Source organism: Microtus ochrogaster, chromosome 18, assembly GCF_000317375.1.
Source record: "Microtus ochrogaster isolate Prairie Vole_2 chromosome 18, MicOch1.0, whole genome shotgun sequence".
Taxonomy (NCBI): Eukaryota; Metazoa; Chordata; class Mammalia; order Rodentia; family Cricetidae; genus Microtus; species Microtus ochrogaster.
The window spans coordinates 38,210,079-38,231,096 of NC_022020.1; positions in this window are offsets into that span (position 1 = coordinate 38,210,079).

A 21,018-nucleotide genomic window follows, 5' to 3' on the forward strand; every position below is an offset into this window, starting at 1 on the left:
TTAAACACCACTTGGCCCATTACATCTAGCCTTTTCTCGGCTAACTCTCACACCTGGACTAGCCCATTTCTAATATCCATGTAGCTCACGAGCTGGCTTACCAGGAATGATCTTAACCTGCATCTGCCTGGAGTGGGAGAACCATGGCCACTGACTCAGCTTCTTTCTCCCAGCCTTCTGTTCTGTTTACTCCACCCACCTAAGGGTTGGCCTATCAAGGGGCCTAGGCAGTTTCTTTATTCCTTAACCAATGAAATCAACAGATTGATATATGACACTCCCACATCAAGCTTCCAAACTTTGTCAGTTGAAAATTCATTCTGTTTTTGCTATCTGTCATTAGAAAGCTTTTATGAACCTGTTTGCCAAACCCTTGGTGGGGATCTGATAAAACTTAAGAAGTGGAGATTTCCAAAAATGTTTTTTGTTGTACTCCACATGCTCTTTAAGTATCAAATGGTTGTAGAGAGATGTTGATCCAAGAGAAAATTCTCTGTCTCAATCTAATCAGAATTTTTTTAAAAAAAGGAACTCACAATCCCAATTTCTTTATAAATGTCTTACATATTTGCCTTACATTGGATTGACAAGGAGCATGCGCTGAATCTTAGCTGTAAGGGAATCTGGACCCAGGAGTCCTTATTTGCAATCTTCTGTTCTGAGAAGTGGTTTATCTTGAGAACTGAGCATTTGCAATGCAAAACATACTTGCTGAAAATGTTCCTTGTTTGAATAATTAAACCTGAAGCCAAATAAATGCCAGAGTAGGAAATAGGTAACATCCTGAGAGACAGATGAAAGCATGGATATGCTCATCATTCACTTAGCAAATTGTCAAAGCTTATATTGGGTATTTTCACTCTTCCATTGTTTCTAAGTGGTTGAATACATAGAAATAGTAGTTAACTTTACAAGTGTGCATTTATTGACTTATTCTGTTTTGTCTACTGAGAATTTTGGTTATGTCAATCACTATTGTACAGAAATTTCATAATGGTCTATAGGGAATTTCATAAATTTGCCAATGACTATAAGATGTAAGTTAAAGTAAGTTTCTGAACAGGCAAAGCAAATGTTCTACCTTAGTACTATGGGAAAGTTTCAAAAAGTGGTGAGATTGCTGAAAACCTGGGAAGTCTTCTGCCAAATGGGATCCCTGCAGAATGACAGCCTCCATTAAGATGATATAACTGACACTGTTGAAGTGGCTCCATTACTTTGCCCACACATAGTCTGCTTCCTTGTCATCATGGCAGCTTTCTTTGGAAACACAGGGTGGGGGGAGGGGGATGGCACAATGACAAAAAAGAAAAACTTCAGAAAACTAAATCATCTACTTCCTGTTCAGACTACCTGTCTTCTTCAGGGGTTCACTTGGAAAAAAGGCTCAGAGAAATATTCAAACTCAGGACCCATCCTGAATATCCCCTTTCCACATTCTCAGCTTCTGGTCTTCTCTCCATCATTCCCATTGGCCAGTCCACTTGATGACACTATTTACCAGCGACCGTTCATGCTTCTTCTAGATAAAGCAGATAACAAAATACAGCAATAGTAATTCAGCTATCTATGTAGTCTTGTGTTTATTTGGACATAGCATTCAATAAAATTAAAAAGAAATTGTTACATAAAATATTGATTTTATATTACTGTCAAAGAGACAGACAGGGAGATCAGTAGAAGGAGAGAGAAGACAGAGACGTGAACTTGTGGCACTATAGAAAACTAATTTTTTGACAAAGATGCTAAGATGCACATTAGTCCAAAGATAACTTGTTCAAGATCTAGTAATGGAAAACTCGGTGTCTACTCACAGACTAAGGCAACTGTATTCATATCGTTCATATTACACAAAAATTAGCTCCAAATGGATTGAAGATATTAACGACCTGAAACTCTAAAGCTGCTAGAAGAAAAATCAGGAAAAGCTTACAGATATAGGCACAGTCAGGGGCTTTCTTAATATTGTTCTATCCATTAAGGAAATAATGCAAAGAATCAATCAATGACAGCTAATGAAATTTTAAAAACCTCTGCACGATGAAGAAAACCGTTAATCGATCAAAGACATGTGAGGTAAGGTAGTGAAGCCATGGTGAAAATAAGTTTTATAGCTTCTCAAAATCTAGCTATGTATATCTGCCACATGATTCAACACACAACTCCTGGCTGTTTATTCACAGGGATCTAATTCAGCATAAAGCAGAGCTAAAGTCCATGTAGTACTTGTTGTAATATTATGCACACACTAGCTGTAATTGGTCTGTGCTTGCTGTTGTCAACTTGGCACAAACAAAGCCCTGTCTAGTAAGAAGGAATCATAGCTGAGAATATGAATACATAAAATTGTACTGTAGGCAAGCGTGTAGGGCATTTCTTGATTGATAATTAATATGGGAAGCACTTGTTCACTGGGGGCAGCAGCACCATTCCTAGATAGGTGGTCCTAGGTTGTATAAGAAAGCAGGCTGATTCTTCAATGGCTTCTGCTTCAGTTTCTGTCTCCAGGTTGCTGCCTTGGTTCAGCCCTGGTTTCTGTCAATGGACTGTGACCTGGGTTGTGTAAGCCACATAAACTCTTTACTTCCAACGTTGCTTTTGGTCATGGTGTTTTATCACAATAATAGAAATGTCAACTACAACGGGAATCAAGCTTGGTATGGAGAAAAATAGAATAAGTAAAGAAAATATTCTATGGATATACAATGGATTTTTTTTAACCATAAAGAACAAGGGGAAAAAAAAAACAAGGGAGTATTATTGACATTTTCAAATAAAGTGGATGCAACTGAAAATAATTATTTTAAACAATTTAATTCGCTCTCAGAAAGAAAAAGATCCATTTTTTTGCTCATTAGCAGTTTTGTTTTGTTTTGTTTTGTTTTGTTTTGTTTTTTCGAGAGACAGGGTTTCTCTGTACCTTTGGAGCCTGTCCTGGAACTCCCTTTGTAGACCAGGCTGGCCTCGAACTCACAGAGATGCCTCTGCCTCCCAAGTGCTGGGATTAAAGGCGTGTGCCACCAACGCCCTGCTAATTTATAAAATCATCAACTGTACACTGCACAACAGTAGAGGTTAAAGGAAGCAAAGCAGAGCAGAGGTGGGCAAGAAAAGAAAGGTATGGGAGAAAGATGCTGTACATATAATATACAGCTCCATAAAAATAAATTTTCCATAATGAAAGAAATGTTGGCATGAATAAACAAAATTTAAGAAAGAAAGAGCTCCAGAATGACGGCATCCAGTGTTGGTTTTATTCTGATTTCAGAGCACTTTATTTTTTTTCTGCCAGGGTTTTTTAAGCTTAATTTGACTTCTGTTTTGCATCTGTGCATTTAGGGTTGTGAGGGTGCAAAATTCACCTGTAAACTTTAGAAGAAAAACATATTTTGTGAACCCTGAATGAAAGTAGCTTGAGTCATTGGTATGTGAATCACATGAAGTTGAACATTGCATTATACAACACTTTTCAAAAATAATTTTAGTGTTTTCTATACCTTTCTCCACTGAACATCTATTGTGCTCACTTGGCTGTGTAATCCTGTTGATTGTTCTTTGAGACATTTAGGGGAAGAAATCCAAGTCTGTTCCTCTGTATTACAGATGTTTGCAATAATGTGTGGCTGGTGTAAAGTCTAACAATGGAAAATGCTTTGTAACAGGAAATAGTTTGCAAGTTACATTAGCAGAGCACAAAGAGAAGAGGTTGGGAAGCTTTGTTATGGAATCAGTTGAAGAATGACTGCTGATTCATACAATAGTCCCACACATCAAGTGTCTCACTATGCAAACATGTGTCTCACTATGTAAACACATCAGGAGACTGAACTGAGAGGAAGCTTAAATAAAAATAAGCTTAATAAGGCATTCAATATGAAACAGGTTGAATAAAACTCAATGTTATAGTATCAATATTGCAACAATTTGCTAATATAAATCATGATATTAATATTTAGATTATAAAAGGTTTAAATATTATTGCTAAGATTTTATGTATTTTCATTTTAATTATATCTATACACTCACAATTAAGTTGAATTGATTATGAATGTTTGAATATCCCAGTCACAGACAGTAGTGGTTATTAATAAACTTTCACAAAGTCAGAGATGACGTATGCATATAGATAATTTATGATAGTCTATGCATTACATACAGTAAATATATCTGAATTAGGCACAAAAAATTAAGACCTGCTTTTAATATTTGGAGTGAAAAGTCTGAATGACCATGATGAGATTTATGAGTATAAGTAGTGTATAAAACCTGTTTTATTTGAATGACTAATATATCCTGCTATAAAGGCCCCCCCCCAGCAATTTATAACGGATGCCAAGACAAATGATACATTGGCACCAATGGATATTGAATAAAGTTTATTACAGTAAACCATAAAAGGGTTCCTCAAGGTGAAGGGCTCAGGTTCTGAAAGGAATGTAGCCACAGCTACCTTCAGAGACTTAGGGCCCTTATTAAGTTTTTATTAGATGGCCATGATGAAATCAGGCCACACCGCAGGCTGAAATAACCAGACAACCTTCAGTCAGCCTGGAAGGATGAGTTCCCTGCATAGGGGATTTCATAATGGCTACCTGACCTGGAACATAAAGGAAGAAGTGTGGCAGGCCAAAAGATGCCAGATAAAGCACTCCAGTAGTTCACCACTCCGTAAGAACAGCTGTGGAAGAAATCTACTCTTTTGTATATTGTAGCCAAAGGAAGAGGTAAGTAAGTCAGGTTTTAAACAGGAAGTATTTATATAGGTCTAGCAAATGAAAGGGTAAAGAAACTGTTTGAAAAAGTTAAGAACTGTATCACAGCCAGAGTGACGCCTCCAGGAAACACTAAGGTGGTGGTCCCGGGATGGAGTTTGGTATGCTAAAACGCAAACTGTGGGTGAAGAGCATCCAAGAATGATTTATACAAGGTCCATGGAACTGATGATATTCATATCAATAAAACATAAGATCACAGAAAATTATTTCTCCGTGGAAGAAATGTCTTTTTTTAAAAGGTAATAGGTACTTAGGAGAGAATACAATAATATTTTATTGTATCTTTATAAAATACAATATAAAATACAAAGATATTTAAAATCACTCAGAGATATTTGTACATTTTCTGAGAAATAAGATCAAATACTTAAAGTCAACTTGTATAATTACTTATGTTAAATGCTTTGGTCTGTAGAAAGATTGTTATCTTCAAAAAACAGTGTTGTTGTGTTAATACAGAAAATATTTTTCCAGAAAATTAGACATTTGGTAAGAAAGTCTGCATAATATAAAGACTATATTCTTTCTTTCATCTTGGTATGTCAATATTTTTCCTCTAATGTAATGGAAAACCCTTTGTGAGTCTTATTTCTAGATTGTTAGAAGATTGGACAGTGCTTGAGAGGTTTATTGAGACATTTTTGGGGAATTTTTTTTTACATAACAGAAAATCCAAATTTACTTCCTATCTACCAAAACATACCTACCTAATGCAAACATTCTTTTCTGAAGTCCTAGAGCTCTATCAAACTAATATTGCTGAAATCAAAAAAATCTTCTAATTTTAGACTACATCAATGAACTGTCATATCCTCTAAGACACTGAGGGATTAAGGGTAGCCGATAGGTGCTTTAGAGGAAACTATATTCTATGTATGTTTTAGGGTGGCTTTTTAAAAATTTGAGAAGTGATGGAGGTTGCTATAGAAATATTTAGAAATCGATATAGAAATATTTAGAAAATATTAAGAAGTAGTATTTCATTAGGTAAAAGATAATTTGGACACAATCATATTTTTCCAACAACACGGAGTACAACATGGAAAAATGTGTTCACTGAAAAAAAATGAGTCCTCAAAGACCTGAACAGACTCTTGTAAAAGAAGATAGACAGATGGCAAGTCAGCAAATGAAAAGATTCTGCACATCATATGCCAGCAAGGAAATACAAATTAAAATACTTTCATATCTATTAGGATGGCCAGAGTCTAGAACACTGATAATAGCAAATGTTGGCCTGGATGTGGAGTAACGACATGCCTGTTCAGCCCTGCTGAGGGTTGCAGAGGGCTACCTACACTTTCGGAGGAAACACAGCATCACCTTATGAAACAATAATTCTGGAAAAGTAAAACTATGCAAGTAAGTACAAGATCAATCAATTTAAATGAGCGCACATTGTTTAAAAGAGAGTGGTTGCCAGAGATTAGTGAGGGTAAAGGGAAGACAAACACAGCATGTGGGTGGGTCCTGGGGCAATGAACATACTCTAAAGAATCCTCTCTAGAGAACACATGCTGCAATTCATGTGTCCCATTGAACAGAATGTACAGCTTCAAGAGTGAAACTAGTATGCACCATGATTTTAGGAGATGATGATATGTTATTGCAGATTCATCAAACAAAGCTACCCACCAAAGGGGAGTCATTGACAATAAGGGGGGCTATGCATGTACAGAGGCAGGAAGTTACAGGAGATCCTCATACATTCTGCTCAATTCTGCTACAAACATTTTAAAAATTACATTTCTATTCACTTGTGGGAGTTGGAGACATACGGAGGCCAAAAGACAATTTGCTGAAGTTTCTTGGTTCTCTCCCTCCACAACACGGGTCCTAGAAATCAAATTGAGGTGATCAGCTTTGGCAGCAAGGGCCTTTACCTACAAATCCATCTCACTGGCCCTGAACTTCTGTTCTTTTAAGCAATTCATAAACTAAATACTGACATATGTTATTCAAAATGCTCTGCCTCACACTATACCACATAGTAAATAATAACAGTAACCTGCTAATTTATTTTAACAATATCTTTAATTGTTATCTTCCAGGCAGTAGATACCTTGTCAATTTGCATCCCCCAAATCTCTTTATATCTAATGTTCAAAAAAGGGAGATAGTTTTTAAAAAAATATACCTCTGTAGTATATGCACTTTGAAATCACATATTATTCACTAACATATCTGAGTAAATATTTATGCTAATGAATGAAATCATCATTTCACTTGATCAAGTTAGCTGGTGGCAATTATTTTATTGTTATAACTCATTCCCTGAATCTCAATACGCCTTCTTTTTACTCAGACACTTGATATCAAGAACGAACAGACTATTGGGTGAGTCAACACAAAGTTATAACTTATACTAGAAAATATAACTCAAAATCTACGTCCTTAGGGGTTCTTTAATATTGTCACCTCCAAATTATCTTTTTGCCATGTTCTGTTTCTTGCACTCAAGTTTGTCCCTTAATTGTGCACTGCTCTGTTTCATTCATGTGTTTATAATGTGTTTTCCAGATCACACTTTAGAGCATCAAATTTGCACATTGGACGTTCCTGGGCTTAATCTAAAGTTATAATTCATGAAAAGCATTTAGTATTTAACCGAATAGTATTAAACAGATATAAGCCTCGGATTTTTGTTTTTTGTTTGCCTTGCCATTTATAGCTAATATAAAAATGACTTCCTTTTTATCTAATAAATAGTAGGTTGAGAGCATGTCAAATGTCACTTGCTGAGGCATATGACACCCCTTGAAAACATAAATAAAGAGAATTGCAAATTGTGTTACATATACACAAATCCTGTCATTTCTGTCACAGTCAAATTATTGCCAGCTGCGTCTGCGACGATATCAAGTGGCAATTAAAATAGCACCAGTAATGTTGCTCTACAGGGAGGTACAGAAAATATTTTATGTGGTAAAAGCAAGAATTATATTTAGATGGGTGGGATTTATATTCCACATTAAAAGACCAGATGTTCTGAAAGATTAATCTCTGGTGCCACCATGTCTATTTTTTCATAATGTTGGACACAGTATGGCTTGTTTTAGCCAGATTCCTATTCTGTCCAAGTTGATTCCACTAAACTGTGCTTGCTCAAGTATCTCTTGAGCACCATTATTTCAGCAGGTTACTAATAGAAATTCTATTGCAACTGGATTCTATAGTCAAATAAGATCTCAAAATTATGTTAAAACTGTACATTTTTCTTTCCAATCAAATGTCAGCTGTTTAATGTACTCTTACATTTATAGGTATTCATAGGAAAAATATATTACTTACCTGAATTATTTAACTATAGACCTTGGGCCAAATAACCATTAACCATTAGAGAAATAAAACACATGTTTGTGACCAAGAGGAATTGTTTTACGTGGGTGCTGAATATTTGTCTCAAGCATTAAGTTATATAATAGGTGGGAAAACATAATTTTATTAGATAGTTTACTTTATTCAATCAGTAGCCTAGTGTGCTCATTGTGTAGACGGAGTAGGTGTAAAATTGGTGTTGATTTATTTATTTACTTACTTATTGCATTTTGCAGTACTAAATGTCTTTGATAGAATCTACGCTGACCACCTACTGCAGGAATATTGTACAAGATAGATTTATGGAACTCTGTTCTTTACCACATTTACCATACCTGTCATTATCAAAGATGATATAGCTCTTTCTCTACTTCTTCTTTTTTTAATATCTATTCATTATGTATACAATATTCTGTGTGTATGCCTGCAGGCCAGAAGAGTGCACCAGACCCAATTACAGATGGTTGTGAGCCACCATGTGGAGGCTGGGAATTGAACTCAGGACCTTTGGAAGAGCAGGCAATGCTCTTAACCCCTCTTTCTCTACTTCTCTCCAGCCCCTCTTTCTCTACTTCTAAGTTTCTCACACAACCCAAACTACTCCTGGTGCTGATGTAATTGTCTCAGAATTGTCTTATCTAAGAACATCCCAGTTATCTCTTCAGAAAATATGAAGACCAAGGAAGCTTTTAGAGATGCCATGACACACATTTGTTTTGGGACCACATGGAGTCCGGCCAGGAATTTCAGGTAGGAATACCCCAAAGCCAACTTAGCCATACCAATGCTTATCAGTTTCAATCTTTATCATCCTCCGGGACAACAGCTTGTCCTGCATCCTGGACTTTAGGAAGGGATGCTCAGATTCAGTGTTCCTATACATCATGAGTAGCCCTACTCACAGATCTACGTAGAGACTGCATTGAATTCTGATGTGGAATTTCCTTCTGTACGCTGTGAATATGCTTTATTACCAGTAGTTAGTAAAGAACTTGCTATGGTCTATGGCAGAGCAGAATATAGGTAGGTGGGAAAAATAATTTGAATGCAGAGAGAAAGAAGACAGAGTCAGGAAGACACCATGTATCCACCCAAGAAGCAAGAGGTAACAAACCATGAGCCTAATGGTAAAATATAAAATAATAGAAATGGGTTAATTTAAGATGTAAGAGCTAGATAGGAATACACCTAAGCCATTGGCCAAACAGCGTTGTAATTAATAGAGTTTCTGTGTGATTATTCGGGTCTGGGTGGCTGGGAAACTAATGCATTGTCTCTGTTTACAGGGTTCTTTGACCATTGTCCCAGATAGAGAACTCCTGAATGTCTCCACCATGCACAACTCCACAGGAGAGTTTCCCATCCTGCCGCCTAGTCCCATTTATTACTTCCATTTCCAGTGTGAACCCAGTTCTTGCCACCCAAGAATCACCTGTAGAATGCAAAGAAAAAAAAAACCTCCATAGGTTTCTGAAGATCAGCAGCCTACAGAAAGTCTACAGAAAGTTTTCTCCTAAGCTCTTACCTACCCCTGTGTGAACTGACATGAACTGTGAGATTTTTTTCTTTTAATATTTCTTTTATTTTTTGAATGGGAGTTGCAAGGGCAGAAGGTGGATATGAAGCGAAAGGGAGGTAAACAGAATCAGGATCCACAAAAAAAATCAATAAAAAGTTATAAAAATGAAATCTCAATGAAGTTTTAGTTTGTGTTTTCCTCATAGCCAAGGGTGTGGAACAGTTTAAAATCTTCTCATCCATTTTTTGTTTCATTTTGAGAACTCTTCTTAGTACTTGGAGTAGTTACTGTTTTATTGCTATGAAGAAACACCATGAAAAAAGCAGCTCAGTTTTTTTTTTTTAATAAAAAGCATTTAATTGTGGGATTGCTTGCAGTTTCAGAGGATTAGTTCACAATGATAATGGCAGGAAGCAGGACAGAAGGCAGGCAGTCTGGCATGGCACTGGAGCAGTACATGAGAGTTCACATCTGATCTGAAAGTGGCAAGAGAAGAGAGAGAAAGAAGGAAGGATGATAGAGCATGTGGGGAGGGAGGGAGAGAGAGAGAAAGAGAGGGAGAGACTGAGCCTGGTGTAGGCTTTGGAAACCTCCAAGTCCATCCCCAGGGACACACTTGAATCAGACCACACTTAGTAATCCTTCTTAAATGGCCTACCTATTGGGAAACAATTGTTCAAATGTGGGTCAGTCTCATTCCGATCTCCACAGTTCTATATCCCATTTGCAATTACGCCGTTTCCCTGATGTTCATTGCTTTTTAATCCTTGTACATTCTAAATATTAATTAGATGCACAATTGACAAAGAAGTTTCCCATTCCATAGGTTGCTGCTTTACTCAAATGATGGTGCCCAGGGCTGTGCAGAATTTTTGTCTTTATGAGGTTTCATTTAGTAAATTTTGTACATAATGTTTGTGCTATTTGTGTCCTGTTCAGAAACTCCTTTCAATGTGACAATGATTTCAATTAGATTCAGGGTATCATGTCTCATGTTGGGGTTTTTGATCCCACTGGAGTTGAATTTTGTGTAAAGTGATGGATGTGGATCTTTTTATTCTTCTATATGCAAAAAGCTTAGTAGCTTAGCTTGGTCACACTGTATCTGTAGGAAGGAAGCAGAAATCAATGAATTTTTGTGCTCAGCTAACTTTTTATGCAGTCTAAGGCCTAGGCTCAGGAAATGTTGCTTTTTGTTATGGCATTTCCACCTCTAAATCAAGGTAATTCCCCCAGTTATAGCTTCTGACTAACCTAATTAAAAAAAAAAATCCCTCCAATGTATGTATGGTAACCTGTCTCCCAGGGGCTTCCGAAACCTGTCTAGTTGACAACTAGCACAAATACTTGGGCCTACCAACCACAAGTCCATAGGTTGGATATCTCATACCAAATAAAAAAAATCACATTCAGTAGCTTACTTATTTTAGCAATGAATACCATGTTCATAATCACAGTCACTGTCCTGTGGTATGGCTTGAAACATGAGAAAAATAAATAAAAGGTATATGTTTAAAACACTAAAATATCAAGGGTGGTACTTATAAATTAAATTTTTACCCATCCTACTCAGAAGTAAATAGACAATTCCTAAAACTGATGAAAGTAGGAATAACAATTAATCAGTAGAAGCTGATTAATTATAAGTATAGAGATAAATGTCACAAAGAAAACTAGGAAAATTAGTGGTGTTACCTTTAACAACTAAACATTAAAAAATATCACATTATTTTTTCTAAATGTAAGACTTTGAAGGCTATTTGTTCAATTGGTTTGTTTTACCTGTATAACTTTAAGAATATATTTAATATTAAAATAAGCAGTCAGGGCCGGGCGGTGGTGGCGCACGCCTTTAATCCCAGCACTCGGGAGGCAGAGGCAGGCAGATCCTCTGGGAGTTCGAGGCCAGCCTGGTCTATAAGACCTAGTTCCAGGACAGGCACCAAAGCTACAGAGAAACCCTGTCTCGAAAAGCCAAAAAAGAAAAAAGAAAAAAAATAAACAGTCAACAGCAGCAAGAACAGCAGTAGGAGCAGCATTATCTGAGTTTGTACGTACACAGTAGCATCTTTTTTATTTTCAGATATGCAGCTTCCATTTTGTACCGTGATCCAATCACCAGGACTGGGCAGAGAAAAGGTCATTGGCCCCCATCCTTGGATAGCATCAAAGGCTAGAGAAAGATGAAAGCTGCAGACCGCCCAGGAGAATGGAGTGTGACATGACTGGGAACTGTGTGGGGAACCTATGCTTGGCCACAGCAGCTACTGTTCAATTGCTGAGGAGGAAGGAAAGGGGGAGAAATCAGGATTTAGTTCAAATCCTACACAGCTTGCACTGAGCATATAGTTCTTAGGTCTTTGTATAGTGCAGGTTAGCCACACTACTATACAAGTTTCTTTTTTAAAATGCACATATATACAGAAAGAGGGTTTTAATGGCTTTACTGTCTAAGTAGAGAACAATACACTTCATTCTAATGAACTGAAATTCCAGTAACCACATGCCTGCCCAGGAACACTGTCCTAGAAAGGGAGAAGAAACCACAGGCATGTTGGACACCTTGTGGAGAAAGGGGTTTGGCATCATTATGCTGAGCAAATACATGGGGTATTATGGGAGAAAGAGATAGGCGGAAGTGTTCATGACTGTAGAGAGAGGCAGATCTGAAGACGTGAAGACAGTAAGGAATGAGCTGTTATGGGAGGCTTGCTTACCAACTGGGGCCACAGTGATATCCAGATCTGAAGTGCTGTCAAGAGCCAGGGTCAATGTTGACAGACATGTTGCTGTGACCATCAAAGGCCGTGGGGGTGAACAGGGTCTGGGCTTCTTCCTGGGGCCATGCTGATTCCCAAGGGCCACTTTGAAGCTGGAGAGATGTCAGTCCAAATGACCTATCCTACCACCCAGGGCCATGGTAGCATCCAGAACTGGAATGCTGGTGAGGACCCTGGTCCTACCAGGGTCTGTGTTGATATCCATCCAAGGTCACACAGATGCCCTTGTTATAGGACACCACCTGCAGCCATGCTGGGGACCAAAAGATGTAACACTGCCATCACTATGCTGATCTGAGTGGCCTACACTGCCGCCAGTGGCCATGGAGTTGACCTTGCTTTATCAACCAGGATATACATTGATATCAGTGATGCCTGTTACACTGAAGGCTGTGCAGATATCTGGAGTATGGGCTGACACCTGAAGCCATATTGGAATTCAAGAGTCATGCCATCACCTGTACCCTACAGAACTGAGGGTCCTATGCTTTGCCAGGGGCCGTGATGATGTCTGTGGCCAGGGACCACATCTGGGTCTGTGGCTGTACCTAAGCCGGAGTCTGTGTTGAGGTCTATATCTGCAGTTATCATCGAAGGTCGTGTAATTGCCCAGGATCTGGACCAATACCTGGGGCTGTGTTGGAGTCTGTGGACTACCATGCTTCTGGGCCCACCCATGCTGATCTGAGAGGCTTGTGTTGCCACCTGGAGACATGGTGACCTGCTGGTGATGGCCATATCTGGGTCCACAGTCCTGCCATAGCTGATGTCTCTTACCTGTGTTACCATAGGGGCCCATGTAAACCATGTGCTGAAAAATGTGTTGAACCACATGTTGAAGTACAAGTGTCACGCTGAGCTGAACCTGCTCCTCTCTGGACCTGGGATAATGGACCCTGATGACCCCCAGTACTGGATAGCTGATCTTCATAATAAAAGAACTGACCCCCACACTTGGCTAAGCTGGCTGCTCCCCTCATTACAGCAGGATAGCTGGCTCTGTCTCTAACATGAAGGGCAAGGGTGCTAGTGACCTGGACTGACCAAATGAGCTACTACTCAGACACACCTTCAGGGCTTTGGGTTGGCAATCCCCAACATTTACCCCATCTATGATCTGCTGGAGTTTGTGAAGGTACTGGCCCCACACTCCCTGCATCTCCCCCAGCTATGACCCACTGGAGCTTGTGAATTGACTGGTCCTGCAGAATAGTAGCTGCAGCATCTCCATAACTTGGGGCAACAGTAAGATGAATGAAGAGGTGATGGAGGGCAGGAAGGACAGAGGAGCAAAGTGTTTTTGTTATTTGTTTTGTTTGTTTTTAATTAATATTCTTAATTTTATTTATTTCATTTTTATTATTTCTTTTTTAGATTTCCTTTGTAGAGAAATGTTACAGTGGTGAAGGATGAATAAGGAAGGTTTGAGAAATGAGTGGAAATGGGGTACATAATGTGAAATTCCAAAAACAAATCAACAAAGGTTATGTTTAATTTAAAAACAAAAAAAACACTTCCAGTATCAGGACTGAGTTACTTCTTTTTGAGTTGTTACCAAATATGGTCACATAGACTGACAAGCATTTCAGGTCTTTGTCAATAATTTGGGGTACTCTATAGAATTTAATGGTAAGATCCTGTTGCTGAAGATACCACATACTCAAGTCACAAAATATTGAGAAATCAAGCAGGGTGATGAAGACCTGCAGTTTCCATTCCTTCTGACAAGCATTCACAGTGCTAGTTGTTGCTAGGCACACTCTCACAGGAGAAAACTAACCTTTAATCTCATCAACTATGACCCATACAAGCTACAATAGTGACTGTCTTGGCAAAATGTGCCCATTTGTAAAATAATGTCTTGAATATTATAAGAGTGATCAACCACTTCCTTATTGGATAGAAGGCTGAGTTCCATGAGATAGAACTGTTTCAGATAACAGATCCTGTGACTACATAAGTCATAGTCTTTGGGGAGAGGCCAATGCTATTGTTTTTGCTGAATGGACAAAATAATAAAATTACTATTAATGACTTATTGTTCTGCCAGTAGATCAGAGCATCTTGCAACCGTCATCAGAGAGGATAAATGGAACAGAGATCTTCGATTAGTTAATATGCAGTGAATGAGACCATGGTCAGTCCTTATTGGGACATACCTAGCATATTTTTCTCCACAGGACCCAGGATCTTTTGAGAAGAGTTGGGAGAAAGATTGTAAGAGCCAGAAGTGGTGGATAACACCAAGGGAATGTTGGTTCTTCAGACACAACAGGGTGCCTACATATATAAACTCAAGCAAAAGATCTGTTAAAGTTCCATTGAGACAAATATCACATCATGGAGTGGGAAGCTGGGCATATATTATCACCATTAGCTGAGCATCTATTGATATTTAATAGCTACTGGGAGACTGAGTCTCTTATCTTTAGTAAAGTGACCCCTGTTAAGTAGACCACACACCAGACAGGTCCCACCTCACAAGACTAGCTGTTTAACACAAACTGGACTCCATGTGGAAAGAAAATAAAAAGAAGAAATCTCAAAGAGATAAAAATTATGAGTAGACACGGGAAAGGAGGGTGAATGTTCAAAATACATTGTATGAAATTCTCAAGGAATTAGTAAAATGCTGTTAAAATGTTTATGCACTTGCTTGGTGCTATTAAAGCCACTTCTAAGGAATTACATTCCTGATTTCAAAGATTAATGTTCATAATTGTCTTTTCCTGACATTTTCTTTCCAGAAATGACTCTTTCTTAATGAGCTTTTGATTTTTATCTTAACAACACCATGTCTTAGACATTTAGTCATCTTTTCTTTAAAGTGAGGATAATTCCACATAGCTTTCAAAGGTATACTTACAGAGTGATTCACATAATTTTAATGTGAAAGCCATGTGTGTGAAGGACTGCTATTGTAATATTTAATCAAAGGAGATCAAACACATCTTATATTTAGGCACCTATAAAATATTTCTTGAATACCACTTGTGCATAATGTTCCAAATGTGGCGATTTTGACCAGACCAAAGATCTGTCTTTACAGACAAATTTTCTGATGATAGGAATAACAAGCAAATGAAATTGCAAACTAATGTCAGGAAATAATAAACACTATTAAGAAAAAAGTCAAACCAACACTAGAAAGTGTTATGAGCTGTCACGTGTAGAGTCCAATTATCCTCTTTCCCCTCCATCAAAATATCGAGCTATTTTACAGTCTCAAAATTTTGACATCCAAATTCTATATGTATTCAAATACAGAGAAAAAAATTCTAGCAACTCATTTGGACCTTAGCGACATGTGTTGTCAAGCATATATGTCCACAGCAATGCTTAGATCTAATAATCTTTAATGATTACTTCTCTGCTTTTGATCTCAAATGTATCTGGAAATGTGAGACAAACTAATATACTCTTTGATTACTTCCAATTCTGTTTTCCTATGACATGTTGATATACTCTCTATATATGAAAGGTAATTAAGAGACAGTGGGGAAGAGAATAAAGTTCTTAGAAATCTTATCAGTTTCTACTGGAGTTAGAGTATTGTAGGTGTCAGAATTTATTATCCAGAGAGGAACTTTGGAAAGGGTGGAAAAATAAAATGTGACATAAATTACATAGATGTTTTCATGTATTAATATCCCTAGATGAAGAACAAATGTAAATCACAAACAGCAAGAATCTATGAATTGCCTTACACTCTGCATGGATGCAATAATAATTAAAATCTATACTCTAGCCTCACAGTTTGCATAATGGTAAAAACAAAACAGTAAAACAACTGGGGAAATAACCGTGAAATTGTCCTGTCCCCTGGCTTCATTCTAGGGTTTGGATGAAGTTAACCCCATAATTGCTTTACTCAACTGCTTTTATCCCAATAAAAAGACTATAGAAATTAAGAGGCAAGAATTGTTTCTTGAATGACTCCCAGCACCTTCTCTTGCTCTTGGTTGTTCCATCACCTCTGATCGATCTCACAGTCTGCTTCTCTAAGTGTGTGTCAGTGGGTGGGGTGAGGGAAATACTGTCTCACACAAAGTATCACTTTGTCTTGGGCAGGAAGTTGGCTGCAGGGAAATTGTAAAAAAGTTAGCAAAATGTGTTCACCAGGCCAAAAGTAGCTAGGCTTGTGCCAAGGAGCCGGCTTTCTCTGAGAAGAGAGTCCCCTCAAGGGTTCAGTCTAAGTTGGCAGAGAATTATTAGTTCATAACATAATATGGGTCTATGGCTTCACGTTGCTTTACTGAGTTGAAAAAAGAAGATACACATTGTTTTTCAAAGATGAAAAGAAAGTAAATGGACTGAGAATGAGCCAATACAATTTCAGAGATGAGGTAGCTCTACTTTGCTTAAGGGTAGACATACAATTGGAGGACATAGAGAAATTATTTGTGCAGGGCATTGCCATGATATTCATATTAAATAAAAAAAACCAGGAATAGATCAAAGAACCACAAATGGCAGACAATAAGTAGATAAAGGAAGGTGAAATAAAGAACACGGCATCTCATAGTAAAACTGACTGATGAACTTTCTGCAGTGAAGGCAATGTTTTATATATTCACTTTCTAAAATAATAGCAACTATTATGGTGATTTATGTGCTTGAAACACAACTACAGGAACAAAGAAATTGAGTTTTAAAACTTGTTTGGTTTTACCTAATTTTAATCTAACTACATATAGCCAATGACTGTTGTGGAATGTTTCTTTAATTAGGCAAAGATGTTTTACATTTGTTTATGCTGCATTTGCTTAACGATGTGAAAATGTTTTGCTTTGCCTGCCAAAGGTACATAATTGCTCTAATAAAAAGCTGAACAGCCAATAGCTAGGCAGTAGAGAAACAGGCAGGGCTGGTGAGCAGAGTGAATAGGTAAGAAGGGGAATTTGGCTCAGAGGAGAAGAGAAAAGAATGAAGGAGAAAAAGATTGAAGCATCCTGGACTAGTTAGGCAGACACAGAGTAGTACATACAGAATGAAAGAAAGGTGAAAGGTTCAAAACAAAATGTAGGCGAAGAGAAACAGGTTAACTTAAGCTATAAGAGCTAGTAGGACAAGCACAAGACAAGGCCAAGCATTCATAACTAATATATCTCCATGCCATGATTTGGGAACTGATTGATAGCACAAAAGAAGGCCTGCTACAAATGGCTACAATCTTACACTTTATTGATCTACAGATTTGGGAAGACATAGGTAGAAATTAGTATGTGGCTAAGACTATCACTGAAGTGCTCTGGAGGTTAGCACTGGCCATTTTCCCATTTGCTTTTGTGCGCTTATTATTCCTAGCTATACTACTTCCCTAAAGGTTCAATAGCCCAAAGGCGGAACGCAGCTGATTAGGCTTGTGAAGCAGGCATCAAACATGCCATTGGAATTATAGGCTCTTGTAAACTAACTACTACACATAAATATGAACCTTTTTACTTTATAGGTGTGTGGTCTTCTGTCAGAATATCCTAATGATTCTATATGGAGCATCACATCTCAGAGTTTAGTATATGGAACCTTGGGTGTTGCCAGAATCCTTACAGATGATCTAGAAGGTCAAGAATACCTATTCAAAACATATAATTAATATATTTTGACTTTTCTCCCTGTGCTGACATTGGTACCAATTCTTCAGAAACACTCCCAATCAAGAGTGATAACACATTAAACAAATGTCAATTGTGTTCTTCATTAACAAGCACTTACACTTTAAAAATACCCAATTTAACTGGAGAACACTTTAATAAGTAATAAACTGTTAATTTTTGAAATTAAAATAACACAAACATAACTATTAAAATTAAAACTAGATTTAATGTAAAATTAATAGATAAGAATATTAACTTTATTAAATTTCAATCAGCACTACATTACTAAACATGAAATTTCAGTTTTCATGACAATTTAAACTTTGAAAAGCCTATTTTCTTTCACAGCCAAAATATCAGTGATGGTTTGGCTATAGAGATTATTTCATATTATGTAATGAAGTATATAAAATTTTGAAAGATTGACAGAAGTCAATGAAAAGTATTTCCCAAAAGACTAGTGCACAATAATTGGTGAGTAACATATCAAAACAGATTCATGGGCTTTAATGGAACACAGCAACAGAAGCGAGGGTACAGCTTCAGAAGCACAGCATCACTCACTTGTAAGAATCTATAGCTAGTCAAAACTACTATTTTCAATTATATGAAAAGGTCATTGAAGCAATTTCTGCTTTTTCAATTATACATCTGTATGAGGTAGAATTCCACAAGGCCACAGGAAAGCACCACAGCAACTGCAGTGCCGAGTGTACCCAGAAAGCAGCAGGCTTATGACATAAAAGAGATTTGTATAACTGAAAAACGATGCACTTTTCAAACTCTCCTTACTAGATATTCGAATAGGTTCATCTTTCAGTGAAAGCAGATATTTTCATTGGCATGAAATTATTTCTAAATGAATGAATTAAACATCTTATAAATGTGTGCCCTGGTAAACAGAGGCTCTTTAATAACATGTATCTTCTCCATACAAAATTCAAGGAACATCACTGAAGAGGAGCCAGAGAGGTTCTAAGAGTCAGAGGTTTAGATGTATTGCTGCAAAAAAATTTTCTCTGGACATGGTAGGGACAGGGCCCTCAAGAGTGTACAGCAGCTATGGTTGCCTGAACAAAACCACGATGATAAATATTCCAGCATAGATAGAAGAGGGACTTAGGAGGCCTTACCTCTAGATGAGGATCTATTAGTAGTTGATGGCTACTGATGTAGGAAGAAGTAGTTTTCTTCAGGGGTTAAACTCATAGTGTGTTGCCCACAATTCATGGATAGCCCTATACTTATTTCCATATTGGCAACAGTACTTGAACTCAGTGAATTCATTGGGTTTACAAAAAAGAATAAGAGGGGATGAATTTGGGAGGAGGATATGAGAGGAGCTCTGAGAGGAGTTGGAAGGGGGATAAAGAAACAAAAATACTCTAAATACATTGTATATGTGTATCAGATTATCAAGAAGAAATAAAATGAATGAATTTTAACAGAAAAGAATGATCAAATGTGAAGGATAAAAGAATATCAACTTATTTTAAAAATACGTAAAAGGAAAGCTAAAGCAAAAGAATTAGTGATAGATAAGAAAGACTATTTTATTTTTTACAACATTGAGTGTATTAGTGTTGATAGAAACCACACAGATTAAATGAAGACTAAGAGATATAAAGCAATGGTCCAAATTTGGTCTGCCTGAAATTGGTATTGAAATCCTAACCCCGGGGTGATGATGATATTGGGAAGTGATTATGTCGTGAGGACTCTGTCTCATGAGTGAGACTAGTGTTCTTATGAAAGAGACCAAAGAAAGTCTCCTGGCTCCTTCCACCATGTAATGTAGAATGAGACATAGGAAGCAGAAGTCAGCCTTCACTAAATCTTTGACTTCTTGGAAATAAAATTCTATGGTTTATAAAGCACGTGTTTGTTTTGATCTAAATGGGTTGAGATGATGAGTGATGGTGTAAAAAGATGCCATCCTACACAATTGAAGAGGAAGCTTATGAAAAGAAGAGAAAGGGAACTTCACATTCCAGCCACCATGATCTTTAGGTCCTGCACTAAAACAGAGGAAAAACAAGAGGCTTTGCTGTGCACACAGAAGATATGACCATGGTTAGGTAGTTCTGAACTTTATCATCACTTCCCTGATCTGGATTCCTCTTTCTCCAAAATGTAGAACAGATCAACTTGCTCAGACTGTAAAATTCAGAGGTAGTAAAGAGACAGTGAACAGCTCTGGCACACAAGAGATTCTTGTGGGTGTTGAGGGGGGAGGTTTATTTGTTTGCTTTGCTTGGCACATTTAATTGTCTATTTAATATAAAGCAAATTACACTAATAACCTACTCTGGAAAATAATTGGTATGTGTTATAATCTTTGATGTCTGGTAAATGTCTAACTTAATTAAGCAACTTTACTAATTATAATTGCAGACATAATTCTGTTATGAAGGACAAGGAGACCTTGGGGTAAAGCATACCTTCTGGCCTAACCATAGGAAAACATCAAGGATGGCATTATGGGACTCTTTTCATCAACAGTTGACCTTGTATTAGTTCTTTTATCTCATACTGCAATAATAGATGTTTAACAAAACCAGCGTATAGAAAGGAGGCTTTATTTTGGCTCTTGGTTTGAGTGGGTATGCTCCATAATGCTGAGGGATCATGGTGGCTGTGGAGACTTAGTCTAGGGTGCCAGTTGAGGAGCAGAAATGAGAATGACAATGTCTGTTTTGCTATCTCCTTTTCCCTATTTGCTCACATCCAGGGCGGGGCTTCCCTCCTTTGTGAAACTCTAGTGGAAATGTCCTTAGGCATACCGAGGGATGTTCATCTTATATGATTCCATATCCAGTCAAATTGGCAAAGAGTGTGTGTATATGTGTGATCATGCATGTCATGGGGGAGCACATCTACCATTTCTCCCCTACATAGATAAAGACAGGAGGATAAAAATGGTTTTGGTTTTTTTTTTTTTTTTTAAAGAAAGGTTGTTCTTGAGTCCCGGGTTATCTACAGATACATAAAACCTTATCTTATGAAATAATAATTTTAAAATGATAGCT